General features: G+C 41.5%; 1 pseudogene across 1 annotated transcript in view; it reads right to left on the reverse strand.

Moving 5' to 3' along the window:
* Positions 1 to 2,859: 2,859 nt before the first annotated feature.
* LOC309548836 (piggyBac transposable element-derived protein 4-like) overlaps positions 2,860 to 17,872 on the reverse strand; it is a 1,162,992-nt pseudogene continuing 1,147,979 nt past the window's right edge. Inside the window, exon 2 of the transcript in view lies at positions 2,860 to 3,678. The product of the transcript in view is annotated as a piggyBac transposable element-derived protein 4-like (transcript). The remainder of the gene's footprint in view (positions 3,679 to 17,872) is intronic.

Consider the following 17,872-nt stretch of genomic DNA (forward strand, 5'->3'; position numbering starts at 1 on the left):
CAAGGGGGCTGAATATGATTTTTTTTAACCAATAAAAGGTAAGTGTATCTCTGACTGTCCGAATATTTTATTTTCTCCTAACTGACCAATCGACAGGTAATGCTTAACTGGCCAATCAGGAAGGACAGTATTGTTGTCCTGCCATGGTCCCATATATGCAGAGCTAGTACTTTGACTCACTCTGCATTTTCATTCATAACAGTTTATATTATTAACCCCCCTCTTTTTATTCTTTTTACTTCCTTTTTTTTCTTTCTTTTTTTTTCATATACCATAATTTCATACTATTCCATACTGGAGGTATAATTGTAATATAGATACTGTGGGGTTATTTACTAAAACTGAGGAGTGCAAAATCTGGTGCAGCTCTGCATAGAAACCAGTCAGCTTGCAGGTTTTATTGTCAAAGCGTAAAATGATTTGTAAAGGTTTGTTTTTTCTTTCTTAAAAATAACAAACATGTTATACTTACCTGCTCTGTGCAAGGGTTTTGCAGAGAGCAGCCCCGATCCTCCTTTTCTGGGGTGCCTCGGCGGCTCTCCTTGCCCCTCCTTTTCATCAGATGACCCCCACGAAGAGCCGCTTTCCATGGGGACACCCTTGCAGGCACGCTCACCAGTCCTGCTGCTGCTTTCATTGACACAAATAAAAATTGATGTCCTTTTTCCCCCACAAATAGAGCTTTCTTTTGATAGTATTTGATCACCTGTGCGATTTTTATTTTTTGCGCTATAAACAAAAAAAGAGCAACAATTCTGAAAAAACAAACAAACAATATTTTTCACATTCTGCTATATAACATTCTCCAAAAAAAAAATTAAAAATCATCTTTTTTTTTTTTTAATCCTTTTACGCTAATTTGTAATCTGCTACATATTTTTGGTAAAACAAAATCGCAATTTTGATCGGTTTTCGCAAAAGTTATTGTATCCACAAACTAGGGGAAAGATTTATGTCATTTTTATTTATTTATTTCTTTTTATACTAGTAATGGCAGCGATCTGTGATTTTTAGCGGGACTGTGACATAGTGGTTGACAGCTCGGACCCCTAACTGACTTTTTTTTACACTTTTGGGGGGACCGATGACATTACTAATTAGTGCTAAAAATATGCACTGTTACTGTAATAATGACACTGGCAGGGAAGGGGTTAACCTAGGGGTGATCAAAGGGTTAAGTGTGAGCCTAGGGGAGTGTTTTCTAACTGTAAGGGGGGGGGGGACTTGTGAAATTACCACAGAGACCCGTGATCCTATATAGGAGGATCATAGGCACTCTGTGATCATTTCAGAGAGCAATGGTCTGCTGTGTTTACAACAGCTGACCGCCCTTCTCTCTCAGCGAGGAGCGAATGCGGGTCCCATGGATCGGCATCTCTGCTGCCTAGTGGAGGTGGGAACCTGCCGCAGGCTGCATGCACTCGCACCCAGGAGCGCTCCAGCGGATCGTCAAACAGGTACAGTGATTCACGTAGCCGAGCCAACCTGCCGCAGTATATACGCGGCGGTCGGTCGACAAGTGGTTAAGAAGAAAAAACACAAGACTTTACAACTCCTTTACCTGAACAAGCTGAAGTTAGAAGCTGATTGGCTACCATGCACAGCTGCATCTGATTCGGAGTGCATCAGTTTTAGTAAATCTATCCCTGTATTCTCTCTTTTTATTTGTATATTTGTCTGTGTTTGTAAAGGAAACATTTTCAATCAATCAATAAAATGTTTTAAAAAAAAATCTAATTACAGAAGTGTTACTTTTTACAATATGTTTTTGCTAAATCACCATGCTAGCAATAATTTTATGCATTACATCATTCAATCACATCAAAATGCACTGCAGCCGTTATGAAAAAACATGCAGTTAACCTCCCTGGCGATATGATTATTTCGGATTTTAGGTGCTGAAAGGGGTACCATTATTTTGCTAGTAGTTCTTAAGGATGAGCAGCCCAAACCAACTATTTATATATGATTTTCTTTTACTGTGCGTTCTTCTTTATAACATCCCGGGTATGATAAAGTTTGAAACACAAAATCCTAAATTATAATATAATAAATATCTATAAAATACTAACAAATAATAATATAATAAAAATAACACTTTTTATTCAATAAATTATAGTAAATAACGTAATCAAAAACACTGAAATTTTTTTTTTTGTCAAACAAGGATGCAATATTTTTTATTTTTTTTTTCCAAAAAGGATGCAATATTAGTGGTCATATTGCTTCAATAAACATCCCGGGTGTGGAAAATTTTGAAACAGGGTACAGCACAAAGTCCAACGTCACAGTCAGGACAGTAGTACCGCGTTTCTTTTCTGATTTTCCGCCCAGTGTTGTCACGTTTGGAACAGCAAACCACACATATCCTTGTGGGTGCAGACTTCTTTTCCGTTGGTGGAATGTGGTCCATAAAATGACGACCGGTCAGGCGTTTGGGGTTCACAACACCAGCAGCACGGCGTCCGGATCTACTTACAGCCGTTGGTGTTTGGTGCCTGAGAAATATCAGTTCGGCAATTTTCCACACAAAGTCCGCATGAACCACAGGCCTGTCACTCTTCTTTTTTAGGAGAATAAATGCGTTCCACAAACACTGTTCAAGGAGATGCCTGAATATTTTTTTATAATATTTTTTTTGTTGTTTCCGCATTGCCGGATAGAAAGGCATGGCCTGGTCAGCTCTGTCTACACCTCCCATGGTGTTGTTGTAATCCATGACCAGTTGTGGTTTCATAACATCTTTTCCACCTTTTGTGTGTACCATGAAAGTAGAGGTGTTGTGGATGGTACTCATCAGGCACACATCTTTTTTGTCGCGCCATCTCAGTGCCAACATTTTTCCTTTCTGCCAGGCAACTATTTCTCCTTGAGCTTTTTGTTGGCAAAGGTGGGGGGCATGTCACGCCCGTTAGCTCTAACGGTCCCATACGCATCCGTCTTGTTGTGTAGAAGGAACTCATACAGTTCTGGGGATGTATAAAAATTGTCTGTGGTGACACAGTACCCCTGATTCAGCGATGGCTCAATCAGCGTAAGAACTGAAGCGGTTGCCATTCCATAGCTGCTGAACCTTTCGTTGAATTTGGTTCCTTTCCCGGTGTATAGGACCGAATTCCAAATATATCCAGAGCTGGATTCACATAGCATAAATGACTTTATGCCAAAGCGTGCTCTCTTGGACGCAATATACTGTATCCAGCTGAGTCTTCCTTTATAGGCCATTAGACTTTTGTCTATACAAATGTCTCTTTCTGGCACATAGGACTGCTGGAAATTTTTCAAAATGATTTGATAAACGTCCCAAATCTTTTTTAGTTTTGGAGCTGGATGAGAAGTCTCGTCAAATTCGTCATTATTTATAAAGTGCAAATACTTCATAATGAGCGAAAATTTGTACTCCGACATAACTGTGCCAAAAAAAAGAGTGGCCAGTAATTTGTTGGTGGTCCAATACCACTTCTGCAGGGGTTTCCCCACCACTCCCTGCAGAATAATTAAGCCCAGAAATTTCCAGATGTCCGCTTTGGTCACGGGTTCCCACATCCTGCTCCTTGAAAACCGCTGATGCGCTGTAGCTTGTTGCTCCTGGTACCGATTGGTTTCCACAACAATCTTTTCAATAACCTCATCGGTCAAAAAGAGTTGCAGGTATGCCAAGGGGTTGTCATCCGGTAAACAGGAAACTTGGGGGCGCTACGTGCTCCGTACCGCAGTCGATCGAGCATCAAGTCCACACATCGCTGGGCACAGTCGCAGGCTCAACGCTGAAATCGCTTTCTGCGCCTGATGATGAACTTCCCCACAAATCGCTATCACTCCATTCTGCAAGCGATTCTGTATCGCTGTCGCTGTTCTCCAGCAGGTCATATACCGCTTTTGAAGTGGCTGCACGCTTGTTTGATGCCATGGTCACTCTGCAGTATCCAGACACAAGGTACAGGAAAAATGCAGGAAGGGCAATGGAGAAAGCACTGGGGGGCAATCAAAGGTCAATTTATTTTATTTTAGTAATGTAATCCAATAGGATTACAGTGTATCAGTGTGTTTGTGCATTTAACTTTTTGAATTTGCCGCCGGTTCCACCCCCCTGCGGATGTCACGTCGCAGGAGACGGAAGCCGGGGCACACAGAGCATCGGGAGGAACATCCGCCGCCGTACACTGCCCACATACATCGCTGGATCCCGGTGACAAGGTAAGTAACCTCTCTACCAGGATCCAGCGATCTTCCTGGCGGTACCCCGAGTGTGGCTCAGGGTTACCGCTTTTGGCACTGAAATTTAACCCCGAGCCACACTCGGGAATACCGCTAGGAAGGTTAAGTGTGTGTTACTGCAATACACAAATGTAAATCCGGCCATTGTTGCGAAGATGATAAATAAACACTGACAGCAAGTAAAGTTGTGGTGTGGTGCTTAACAATGTGTACAACAGGCAATAATATAATGATTGCAGGTTAGAAAAAAATGTCATTGACTCGTGCAAAAAAAAAAAAAAAAAATTGTAATTACTGGATATTTGCAAGGATTTTCGTATCGTTCTGGAATTTTATTTCAGTTAAATACAGCAGCTGGACAAACCATTTTCCATTTTGTACCTGTCTTTCACATGCTAAAAACCTGATCACATAACAGTAAGAAGTTGAGAGACTTCCCTGATGCTCAATAAAGGGTTGAGTAAACACTGGCTGAATCATTAACAGTCAAAGCATTGAGCTAACATCTGTGGCATTGGACCGAAGTTTGAGCAATAAACTCACTGAAAAATCATGCTCTGCTTTAAATCCTTCTAATGAAAACTAGGGATAAATACATCAGAGATTATTATCACTGGAATAATACTGCCATTTACTGGTGTGTCTTAACAATATGAAAAATAGTTACTTAATATGATCTTGGTGGTTGTTTTAAAGGCTGTAATATAATGAAGGTAAAATTGTTACCTTTTGAAAAAAAAAAACCTGTAAAAAATTAAAATAATGACTAGAGATTAGTGTATTTTTTAAAAGCAACTCTACCCTGTTGATAGTGGAGTTCCCCTTTACATGATTTGGTGGAATATGCAATGACTGCCTAGTCCTTAGAAGATATACAGTATGTGTTCCAATAATCCAGTTTTATGTAGGTTCATCCCTAATAATGCTAAGTTAGAAACTAATTTTCTATTTAATTAGAATTATTGTCCCGTTTTTCTAATAAACTCTGTGTTTACTGTGAAACCCACTTCCAAAAAATAAATGAATAGAAAATCAAAATAAATCACTCAAATTTTCTCATAAACAATTACACAATCATCAAATACACAATTTGCAGTGATCATGCAATACTGTGTGAAATGAAGATACAGTAAACCCCCCTCCATTGCGGGGGTTACGTTCCGGACCCAGCCGCGAAAAGTGAAAATCCACAAAATAGAAAAACCCTATTAAAATGCATTGTAGGCATGTTTTTTTTTACTGTCACTGTACGTGTAAAAGCATTTTAAGGTCTTTAAACACACTTTTAAAACAATAGAAACTCATTTAAACACATAAAAGATACTGAGAGACATAGCAAGAGCAATGGAAAACACAAAAAATATTTCATTTTTAATGATTTATGTAGTAAAATAACATTACAAAAAAAAAACGCAATATACCGGGACCGCAAAAACTGAACCGCGATGGAGCGGGGGTTTACTGTAGATAGAACTGTGCAGTCCTTCATATTATAAAAGAGTCCGTATCTTATTAAAATCTTTATTATTGAGCTAGTGGTCACCACTCCTCTGTGCTTCATTAAAGTGCTCAGTGATACAGCTGGTGAAAACACCCCACTCGTGCTCCCCTTTTAGGTGTGTTCTCACCTTAAAGCGGAGTTCCACCCTAAAAAAGAACTTTCCCCCATCCGTTTGCTCTAAATTACCTGAAAAACAATTGGATAATTAAATTTTTTTTTTTTTATTCACTTACCTTGTTTTTAAAGAAAATATACTTACCTTCCTTCCTCTTCCTCCCTCTGCTGACATGGCCGCCGCCGTCACTTCCTACTTGCATTGACTCCTGGGAGATGAGCGTCATCGATCCCAGGAGTCAATGTGCCTGCACTGGCCCTGCTCGTCACTTCCGGTGCTGGCGCGTCATTCCCTGCTAAACAGCTCCTGGGCATGCCCAGAAGCTGTGCAGGGATGACACGCCTGCACCAGAAGTGACGAGCAGGGCTGTTGCAGGGCATTCTGGGACTCCGACGTCACAGAAGAGGACACCGAAGAGGATGCTCCGGCTTCAGCTGCCCACACCTGAGATGGCAGTGCTGGACAAGACATTTTCAAGGTAAGTATTTCTTCTAAAAGGTAAGTGAAATGGGACAGTTCAGAGGCTATCGTTGCTTAAATGCACTAGCCCTGACTGTCCCGGGGGTATTTTTATCTAAAAAAAAATTTTCAGGCTGGAACTCCACTTTAATGCCAGTGACCCCACAATTAGGTTTGGTCAACACTCGCTTTTTAGTCACAACTGGACTAATGTGTGAAGATGTTCTGGTTCCCTTTTTCTCCTTCCAAGTGCTATTGTTTCTCACCATAAAATCCTTTTATGTCTCTAAAAGGGCTTATATCGTTTAAAAACCAAATAGTCTTTATTAAAGTGCACAATTGATTACTCACATTTATGGGGTGCTTGAAGCATTCCACTCTGTAATCACTTAGTAAAATATGCAGTACGTTACCTCCGTGACACCAGCCGCCAGTATACAGATCCTCCCGCTGGGTACACTTGCCGTATCGGCCACCTTTGCCCCTCCCCTACGCGTTACGCCACAGGGTCACGTGGCTTCCTCCGGTCAGCACATTAAATCAAATTTATTAGTTTGCACATATTATGGGAATGTAAGAAGTGCCTGCTGCTGATGCTATAGATTACTATTCAATTTATTTTAGGTTGCACGCAAGGTTTTTTGTTTAGTTGTCATTTTCTATTGAAAGTATATCTAAAGTGACCCTTTTTTTTTTTTTTTTGTTTTGGATAGATTATGGTGGGATGGTACATTTCTTGTTAGTTTGTAAATGACTCACTGGTTAGAGTTTATTTCACTTTCTGTCCCAATGGCACAACAGGAAATCTTTACTGTGAGGGTAAAATCCCTACTTAGGCTGAGGATTCACTGATAAATAAATCGCTTAGCTGTTTAAAAGCCTATTAAAACTCATTAACCTTAGATGAGGTTGTTGCATTCCTTTTCTTTTTTTTTAGGCTTTTCCTTTTTTTTCCCTAGTAATCCTATGAATAAAACACTTCCTGCCCCTGGCTGGCTACATTTACTCCTCTACTGTTTCTATGGAGGGAGTCATAAATGCCACCCAGGCTAGACTAATAGCTAATGGGATTAGTATTTACTAATATATATACTAAAAGATAACTTTTTTTATTTAGTACAACTTATGGGAAGTGACAGGGGGACAAGGTTTCTGACAGATATTTTCTGTACTTGCTGTAATGTTCTTAGCCTGAAAAACAGAAAACAAATGCAGCCACAACATCTAAGGAATGGTAAGCTGCAATATATTAAATTTTTTGTTCTTAGGTTTAGTTATGCTTTTTGACATTAACATCATATTTATTTAAATGTACTGAAAATGAAATGAATGCCAACAAAGTGGTTTAATCTCTCAGTAACAAGGAGATTTATTTGCCCATGTAGCCCTAGCCGTATATATTTGTTACCAGAACAGGTATCGCTATTGAAAGATTTTTCCTTTATTGTTGCATTTGTGACAACTGTAAAATGTTGTAATTTTTCTTCACTGTCTATCCCAATGATAATGGTAACCAAGTAAAAAAGAGAAGGCGGATTTCATCTGCAAGGACATAGGCAGCAATAAAAATATCCAAGGGTTTTTAACCCTTTCCAGATTCTATCCAGAAACTTACAAAAAAAGTTTGGCTTTAGATACAATTTAAAGAACTGTCAAACTTTGTTATGTTGATGTGTCAACAGTTTGTACAGCAAGTAACAAGATAACTTTAGATACATTCTTTGAGGATTGGGTAACATGTTACTTACCTAACAGAGAATGAATATAGCCTAGGAGCACAATCAGACTTGTACATCTCCTGTCACTACTGCTGGCTTTGGCACCAGAAGGCGTGACTCACCTATTTCACTTTCCTCATCAGGTAACAGACAGGAGAAGGCAAATAAGTTTATAAGATCAGATCTGCGTGATGATGGAATGCTTTTAGATAGCATAGATAATTGTGCATAGGATTATCATGTGCTTTTCCATCCTTGCTGCCTTATCTGGAGTGTTTACATCCTGGTTATGGTAAGCTGGATGAGAAAATGTGGGTGTCCTCATCTGCATCCCCCATCGGCTTTGCACGGGAAGTGAAGAACTGATGTAGACAGTAGCATTTTGTTTGCACAGAATCTATCTATCACCATTTTCATATATTTTTTCTGCCATCTCCTGTCTTGTGTCATCATTTTAATGATGGAAATAAGGAAATAAATATGGAAATATATTTATAGGTAAAATTCTTTCAGCTACAGTTATTGCACACCTAATGTAAAAATGTTTTAGTTACAAAATTAAACTATATGTAATGACAGTATTATGGTCTCATATTAAATTGCACTTGCCAAACCCTTTATACATTAAACCTTTGGCTGTCACAGATGTAACCAATATGGCAGTGACAGAACTGGGATGTAAACAGATCCCAGCTGGTATAGCAGTCAGGAGTATGTTTACATGTTTTATATAGGCTGACAACTAAGTAGTAGAAGTGACTACTACTACTTGGGTGGCAGTAAAGCTGCCCAATTGTTTATACATGTAAGTGAAGGTGTTTCCCCACCATGTGTCCTGGGATCACTAGTTCCTTTTGGGTACCAAGAATCTCTATAGCAGGAGTCAGTTGATCTCTGTTGTGAAGAATGAACACAGAAGCACTCAACTTTTAACACTCATGGGTTCAGAGCTTTCAGTCTCCTGCCTCTCTAGCTAGGAAATAAGCGGATCTAGCATAGTCTGTGCATGCACAAGGGTTAAATACTTGTTTAGATCCAGGGGATAGGAAAAGCAGTTTTACTTACCAGATCCCCCATTCCCCTGGCAGAGGGTGCTCCCCTATGCCCCAGCAGTGGACTGTTCCTCGATGTCCTCATTTCCAATACAGGGCTAATGTCTTGATAACAACAGGGGCATCGGATCATCAGAGCGGGGGGGAGAAGAGGCTTACAGCATGGGGAAGCCTGTGAGAGTGGAGAATTGGGTAAGTTAAACTGCTTTTCCTGTTCCTGTAAGGGAACATTTAACCCTTGCCCTGTGGGAGTAGCCCCACTGCAAGGAAAGATTTTTACTTTCTCCATAGTTCAACATTAGGCAGTGTAGGGGGAATGATTATCCAAGGAGTCATGGCCAAAGATCTAGTGGGGACTTGGTGTGAAACAAAGAAAGCATCAAAAGTAGAACGCATAAAATCCAGATTTCATTTTATTCAAACTTGGGTCAAAGGGTCCCTCTTCATCAGGTCTCAAAATAACAATAAGATTATGATGAGCTGTGTAAATGGTATAGGATATGAATAGTAAATGTAGTTATATGTGATATATAGCATTAACATATGGGATAAACCATTCAGAATTAGGAACACCTTGCCCCTGGAAAACTTTTTAATATACAGTGCCTTGCGAAAGTATTCGGCCCCCATGAACTTTGCGACCTTTTGCCACATTTCAGGCTTCAAACATAAAGATATAAAACTGTAATTTTTTTGTGAAGAATCAACAACAAGTGGGACACAATCATGAAGTGGAATGAAATTTATTGGATATTTCAAACTTTGTTAACAAATAAAAAACTGAAAAATTGGGCGTGCAAAATTATTCAGCCCCTTTACTTTCAGTGCAGCAAACTCTCTCCAGAAGTTCAGTGAGGATCTCTGAATGATCCAATGTTGACCTAAATGACTAATGATGATAAATAGAATCCACCTGTGTGTAATAAAGTCTCTGTATAAATGCACCTGCACTGTGATAGTCTCAGAGGTCCGTTTAAAGCGCAGAGAGCATCATGAAGAACAAGGAACACACCAGGCAGGTCTGAGATACTGTTGTGGAGAAGTTTAAAGCCGGATTTGGATACAAAAAGATTTCCCAAGCTTTAAACATCCCAAGGAGCACTGTGCAAGCGATTAATATTGAAATGGAAGGAGTATCACACCACTGCAAATCTACGAAGACCTGGCCGTCCCTCTAACCTTTCAGCTCATACAAGGAGAAGACTGATCAGAGATGCAGCCAAGAGGCCCATGATCACTCTGGATGAACTGCAGAGATCTACAGCTGAGGTGGGAGACTCTGTCCATAGGACAACAATCAGTCGTATACTGCACAAATCTGGCCTTTATGGAAGAGTGGCAAGAAGAAAGCCATAAAATCCATAAAAAGTGTTGTTTAAATTTTGCCACAAGCCACCTGGGAGACACACCAAACATGTGGAAGAAGGTGCTCTGGTCAGATGAAACCAAAATCGAACTTTTTGGCAACAATGCAAAACGTGATGTTTGGCGTAAAAGCAACACAGCCCATCACAATGAACACACCATCCCCACTGGTGGTGGCAGCATTATGGTTTGGGCCTGCTTTTCTTCAGCAGGGACAGGGAAGATGGTTAAAATTGATGGAAAGATGGATGGAGCCAAATACAGGACCATTCTGGAAGAAAACCTGATGGAGTCTGCAAAAGACCTGAGACTGGGACGGAGATTTGTCTTCCAACAAGACAATGATCCAAAACATAAAGCAAAATCTACAATCGAATGGTTCACAAATAAACATATCCAGGTGTTAGAATGGCCAAGTCAAAGTCCAGACCTGAATCCAAATGAGAATTTGTGGAAAGAACTGAAAACTGCTGTTCACAAACGCTCTCCATCCAACCTCACTGAGCTCGAGCTGTTTTGCAAGGAGGAATGGGCAAAAATTTCAGTCTCTCGATGTGCAAAACTGATAGAGACATACCCCAAGTGACTTACAGCTATAATCACAGCAAAAGGTGGCGCTACAAAGTATTAACTTAAGGGGGCTGAATAATTTTGCACGCCCAATTTTTTCAGTTTTTTATTTGTTTAAAAGTTTGAAATATCCAATAAATTTCGTTCCACTTCATGATTGTTGTTCATTCTTCACAAAAAATTACAGTTTTATATCTTTATGTTTGAAGCCTGAAATGTAGCAAAAAGTCGAAAAGTTAAAGGGGGCCGAAAACTTTCGCAAGACACTGAAATTTTTTAAATCATTTTGTTGAACTCTGTGGCTATAAAAGGAAGGTGCTTACTCCAGACTAGAAAATATTTAGGACATCTTCAGAGTTTAGTGAAACAGTTTCAACTGAAAAAGTTAGCATGTAAATACAGGCCATTTTTAGTAAGATTATTCACTGTAAATAATCACTTTTGCACATTTTTAATATATATGTATAGCCTACTTTATTAGTTTTGGATAGCTTTGGGAAAGGGAAGAATTACAGCTCTCAGGTTTTCTCCCTCTCTCCATCTCTCTCCCTTCCTCTCTTCCTCCATTTACCTACTTCCCCTTATCTCTATCCCTCTTTTTATTTATCTCTCCACCACCCCCTTGTTCTGACTGCTACACTCAGTATTGCATATTGCATGCTCCCGACCCCTGCATCCTATACTCTACATGGTTACATTGTCCTGCTCAAATTATTACTTGTGTCAACGGCTGCTAGTTTCTAAGCAGTTTGTGACGATTTTAATGAAGTTCTTCTTTAAGGTAGGTTCAGACAAAGTGTTATCTTTGTTCATATTTTTTTTTTTTTTTTTTTAAGATGATCCTTTAGATTTGTCAGGGAAGGTGCATGGTTCCTGTAAACCCTGTTTGTGGCTGTTTAGAAGATTTCGGCAGATAGAGCCCTGCCTGTATCCGCCAATGTTGACTCAAGGCCTGCATCTGCTTTATAGAGGTGTCCTTCCCAGCACATCACCAGATTCCCTTACAACCCAAGACCCAAGGACTTTCTGTTTATCTTGTTGATCAATCAATTTTTAAGTCCAGGAGAACATTTCTCTATCAGTCACTACTTACTTCCCGAACCATAAAAAACTGTTCTGCCATGATGCCATCTTGTCACCTTTGTACCCTGTCATCTTGGCTACAGGCACATAGCCCCTGCATCAACTGGGTCAGAGGGGAGGTGGACTTTCAGTCCTCTTACTGTCAGGAGAATTGCCTGGCAAGATGTCAAGATATAACAAGACAATCAAAATAAGTAAAAATGGGGATTTAGTCCCACCATATGGCCATATCGTGCTCAAGCCCACCACTACGTCAAAGTACCCCATTGTCAGTGGGTCCTACACTATCCATAAAATAAAGGATAAATCCAACCTCACGAAACCATTGGAGATACTTACTCTGTCCTGACATGGGAGAAATGTGCAACTGCACTATAAGGGACTCCTCCTATATCTGCTTACTGGTGGACACTGAAAATGAAGTACAGGTGTGGGAGGGTGGGGTGTTCAACCCCAGAAGTCTGGTCAGGACTGAGTGCATAACAAACAAACAAAGGGTTGGGGGGCACACCGTGAACATGCATTTCTAAAGCTGGTGCAGCAAATATGCAAATATGGTTTTTATAGCTGTTTTTTATATACTCCTTAAACTCACAAATTACCTACTAACTGCTAACACCAACTGACACTTTTCTGTACAACACCTCCTAGACCTCTCTGCTGCCATTGACACAGTGGATCCTCCTCCTCAAAAAACTCCACTACCTTGGTCTCCGTAACTGTACTCTTCACTGGTTCTCATCCTAGCTATCCTAACGCACCTTCAGTGCTACTTTTAACTCTACTGCTTCCTCTCCGCTTCCTTTTTCACTTCCTCAAACTCAATCTATACAAAACTGAGCTCATGATATTTCCTCCCCCACATTCCTCTTCCCCTGTTTCCTCTGAACCAATGGCTCAACTATCAACCCACCCCCCTATGCCAAGGTCCTAGGTGTAATCCTAGACTTTGAACTATCCTTTCAGCCCCACATCCAGATGCTGTCCAAAGCTTTCCGCCTCAACCTCCGCAACATCTCCAAGATACGCCCCTTTCTAACCAACGACACCACAAAGCTTCCAACCCACTCCCTGGTCATCTCGATTACTGCAACTCCCTCCTCATCATTGGCTTACATTTAAATAGGCTACCCCCCTTCAGTCCATCATGAACGTTGCTGCCAGGCTCACCCACCTTACAAACTGCACAGTGTCTGCTACCCCTCTTTGCCAATCCCTCAATTGACTGCCACTCAACCTTAAAATTAAATTCAAGATACTAACCATAACTTACAAAGCCATCCATAACTTGGCCCCCAGCTACATCACTAACTGGGTCTCAAAATAGCAACCAAATCATTGCCCTCATTCCTCCCAGGACCTCCTGCTCTCTAGCTCCCTTGCCACCTCTTCCCATGCTAGCCTCCAGGACTTCTCCTGAACCTCTCCCATCCTCTGCAATGCTCTACCCAAATCTGTCTGACTATCTCCTACCTTGTCCACTTTCAGACAATCCCTAAAAACACATCTCTTCAGAGAAGCCTTTCTGACCCCCATCAAACAACTGTACATTTATTTTCTCCATCAGTACATCCCCCCACAATTATTACTTCTTGTATCTCTTGACCTTCCCTCTTAGATTGTAAGCCCTAATGAGCAGGGCTCTCTGATTCCTACTGTATTAAAATATAGGAATCCTGTATAATAATAATAATAATAATAATAATAATAATAATAATAATAATGACAGCCTCAGCAAAGAGTTCATTCGGCTGTCTACTTCTCCTGCTGGAGCAGGGATTTTCTTTGTGGAGAAAAAAGATCACTCCGTCTGGCCCTGTGTGGACTATAGAGAACTAAATAGGCTTATATTGAAAAACATAGCAAGTACACTTTGGAGGAATGGAGGTACCTCCAGGAGGGATGGGCTCACCCTAATCTGATCTATACCGAGCACAAGAACATGAAATACTTAAAGACTGCCAAGTGACGAAAACAATGTTAGTTCAGGTAGGCACTGTTTTTCTTTAGATTTGTATTCCATATTACATACAGACAGGGTTTCAAGAACGTTTAGTCAGACGCCCTGTCATGTATATTTGATGACCCCAAGATACCCCCCTCTTCAGATACTATTCTGTCAGTCAGAAATTTCTTGTTGTTGCAGGCAGACCTCGTCACCCAGATTAAGCAGTTATCTGTAGTCTGTAGGAGTTTCACCACCTTCGGGGGTCTCTCTTTTGGAAAAGTAAGGTTTGCTGTGGTGTGAAGACAAGATCTTTGTATCTGAAGGAGTTTGTTTGGCTGTGCTGGAGCTGTGCCATGACCACCCACTGTTTGTACACCTTGGGATCCATAAGACTACCATTTTAGTCTACGCCTGTTCTGGTAGCCTGATGTGGTCAAGGAATGTAAGGCTTATGTGAGTTCCTGTGTCAATTGTATCTGTAATAAAAGCAGCAGAAACAAGGCTTTAGGTTTGCTCAGGGTACTTCCAATCCCTGATAGACCATGGAAGATGATTGATATGGACTTTATAGTGGAACTTCCCCCATCAGATAGATACTCTGCCATCTTTGTGGTGGTCGATCTATTTTCCAAAATGGCCCACTTTCTGCCCATGAAGGGTACACCCTCTGCATTGGAAACAGCAATATTCTTCATGAAAGAGATTGCGCGACCCCATGATACTCCTGCTAATATTGTCTCAGGTTGTGGAGTCCATTTCACTTCCAGATTCTGGAGAGCACTTTGTGAAACCTTGAGTCGAGTTCTCTTTCTCTTCTGCATACCACCTGCAGACCAATGGGCAAACTGAGAGAACCACCCTGCAAATGTGTATGGATGTGGACATAGGTGCACACATTTGTGGCGGGCTATTTAAACAGGCTGCAGTGTTGGCTCATTGCTGTTTGGTCTACAGTTTCTGAGCGCTCATTCCTGATTCCTGTGTTTGACCTTTGATCCAGACCTACTTGCTCCTGACCTTTGTTTGTCTGCTTCCTGCCCTGACCTCAGCTCGTCTCTGGATCCTGCTTCTGCCTCTAGTTTTTGCCTGATTTACCTTCCATTTCTGACTTGGCCCATGATCTAAATATCCTACTGCCTGCCTTCTATGCCTGATATGCCCAACCATTACTGACCTGGCTTGTCTAACCCTACATCCTGTTCATCCAGTCTGCTACAGCTCTTAAGTCTAGCAAGTTCACATCTGGTTTTTGCTTCCTGCTGCATACGCACAGTCTGCCACCAGACAAGTACAGTGCCAGCTCATCTGCCACCAGCCTGTTCTGCTGCAACATCCACCTGCTGGCTGCTGCCATCCACCCACGCAAACTACTGGACTGATCACAGACAATAATACCTTGCCATGCTCCTGTGGCTGCTGTCTCACTACCAGTGGCCCCCGAGCCAGACCTGTATGAAAGGCCTTTCTCTTCATGTCAGGCTCACTAATCAGGTATGTGACACAACCAAACCCTAGAACAGTATATCCGCTGCTTTATATCTTTCTCTCAAGATGATTGGGTATCTTTGTTGCCCCTGGCTAAGTTTGCCTATAACAACGCAACACGTTCCACAACCAAGCAGACCCCATTATTTGCAAATTGTGGGTTTCATCTATCTTTTTTTTCCCCAATGAGTTACCTGAGTCTGCAAGCCCAGCTGTCCTGGACACCCAGAACTTCTTCCAGCAGAACAAAATGGTATTGCAGGAGACTATAGCTAAAGCACAGGAGGACAATAAAAGGGTCTTTTGCAGAAGAAGAAGAGGTGAGCTGATTCTGGAACCTGGAGAACTGGCCTGGCCCAGATTCATGGGGCTGTTTTCTGTCAAGAAAAGAATCATTAATATCTCTTATGAACTGTTATTACCGGATTCTTTAAAGATTCATCCAGTTTTTCATGTGTCCCTGTTGACACCTGTGGTTCCTGATCCTTATCAGGGGTCGCAACTTGGGTCCTCCTGAACTGGCCATTATTAATGGAAAGGAGGAATTTGAGGTGGAAGCCATTCTAGATTGCAGAAAGAGAAGGAACCCATTGCAATACTTAATGATATGTAAGGGGTATGGGGCCAAAAAGAACTCTTGGCAACCAGAGACCAACATACACGTCAAAGAACAGATTCAAGCCTTCTTCCTCAGGCATTCTAAAAGGCTTCCCATAGTAAAGGGGCAATGTCAGGAAAGACACATGCATGTGCGTAGACGCATGGTTCCTGTAAGCCCTAGTTGTGGCCATTTAGCGGGTGGGCGTGTGCGCACACAAGTTCGCGCACATGCGCATACACAATTTCAAATGCGTGCGCATATACATATTGGTGCAAGTGCGTATACACATATTTGCATGAGTGCGCATGCACAGGTTTAAGCACATGCGCATTGGCACCAGGAGGGCTATTTAAACTGCACTAGTGCTGTGTGTCAATGCAGTTTGGTCTATTACATTTCTGAAGTATCTATATTGAAGTTCCTGTATTGCTCTCCGGTTGCTGACCCAATCCTGCTCCTGACTTTGCCTGAACTGTGCCTGCACTGATCCCTGGCTCGTCTCTGGACTATGCTTCTGCTTTATCTTTTTGCTCATCTGCCTTGTTGTTACCAACCTTGACCTGACTTCCTGCCACCTGCGTCTAATCTGCCTGCTAGGTGCTGACCCGAACTGTTGGACCATGCCTAGGCTCTTTTTCCTGAACCTGATCCAGCTGTAGCTGTGCCTGTCATCAGTTTCTGCTCTTCTGCCTACATGCTACCAGCTAGTTGCTCCTGCATATCCTGATGCACATCAGCATTCTCCAGCAGAAGTCACTCATGCCACTCTGTGCTCCGGTGTTCCCTTTTACTCCAGAAGGTCTCCTTAGCCAGAGCCGTAGGAGAGGCCTTCCTCTACACTTTGGGTTCCACTACCAGGTATGTTACAAGATTAATGTGTGTGTGAAACTCTAAGGGACTGGGAAGGAAATGGGATATTATAGAATTTTTAGTGGAAGCTCCTCTTTAGGAATTCCTACATGGATCATATTTAGTGAAAAGTGTGGAGGACCTAGAGACAAACTCTATTTTTGTAAATATTTTACTATATTTTTCATGTGACAACACTGAAGAAATGACACTTTGCTACAATGTAAAGTAGTGAGTGTACAGCTTGTATAACACTGTAAAATTTCTGTCCCCTCAAAATAACTCAACACACACCCATTAATGTCTAAACCGCTGGCAACAAAAGTGAGTACACCCCTAAGTGAAAATGTCAAAATTGGGCCCAATTAGCCATTTTATCTCCCCGGTGTCATGTGGCTCAGTGTTACGAGGTTTCAGGTGTAAATGAGGGGAGCAGGTGTGTGAAATTTGGTGTTATCGCTCTCACTTTCTCATACTGGTCACTGGAAGTTCAACATTGCACCTCATGGCAAAGAACTCTCTGAGGACCTGAAAAAAAGAATTGTTGCTCTATATATAAGAAGATTGCCAAGACCCTGAAACTGAGCTGCAGCACGGTGGCCAAGATCATAAAGCAGTTTAACAGGACAGGTTCTACTCAGAACAGGCCTTGCCATGGTCAACCAAAGAAGCTGAGTGCACGTGTAGGGGGTCAGCCTGTCAGTGCTCAGACCATACGCTGCATACTGCATCAAATTGGTCTGCATGGCTGTTGTCCCAGAAGGAAGCCTCTTCTAAAGATGATGCACAAAAACGCCCGCAAACAGTTTGCTGGAGACAAGCACACTAAAGACATAGATTACTGGAACTATGTTCTGTGGTCTGATGAGACCAAGCTAAACTTATTTGGTTCAGATGGTGTAAAACGT

Source organism: Pelophylax lessonae (assembly GCF_965119305.1).
Source record: "Pelophylax lessonae genome assembly, chromosome: 1".
In the NCBI taxonomy this organism is placed as follows: Eukaryota; Metazoa; Chordata; class Amphibia; order Anura; family Ranidae; genus Pelophylax; species Pelophylax lessonae.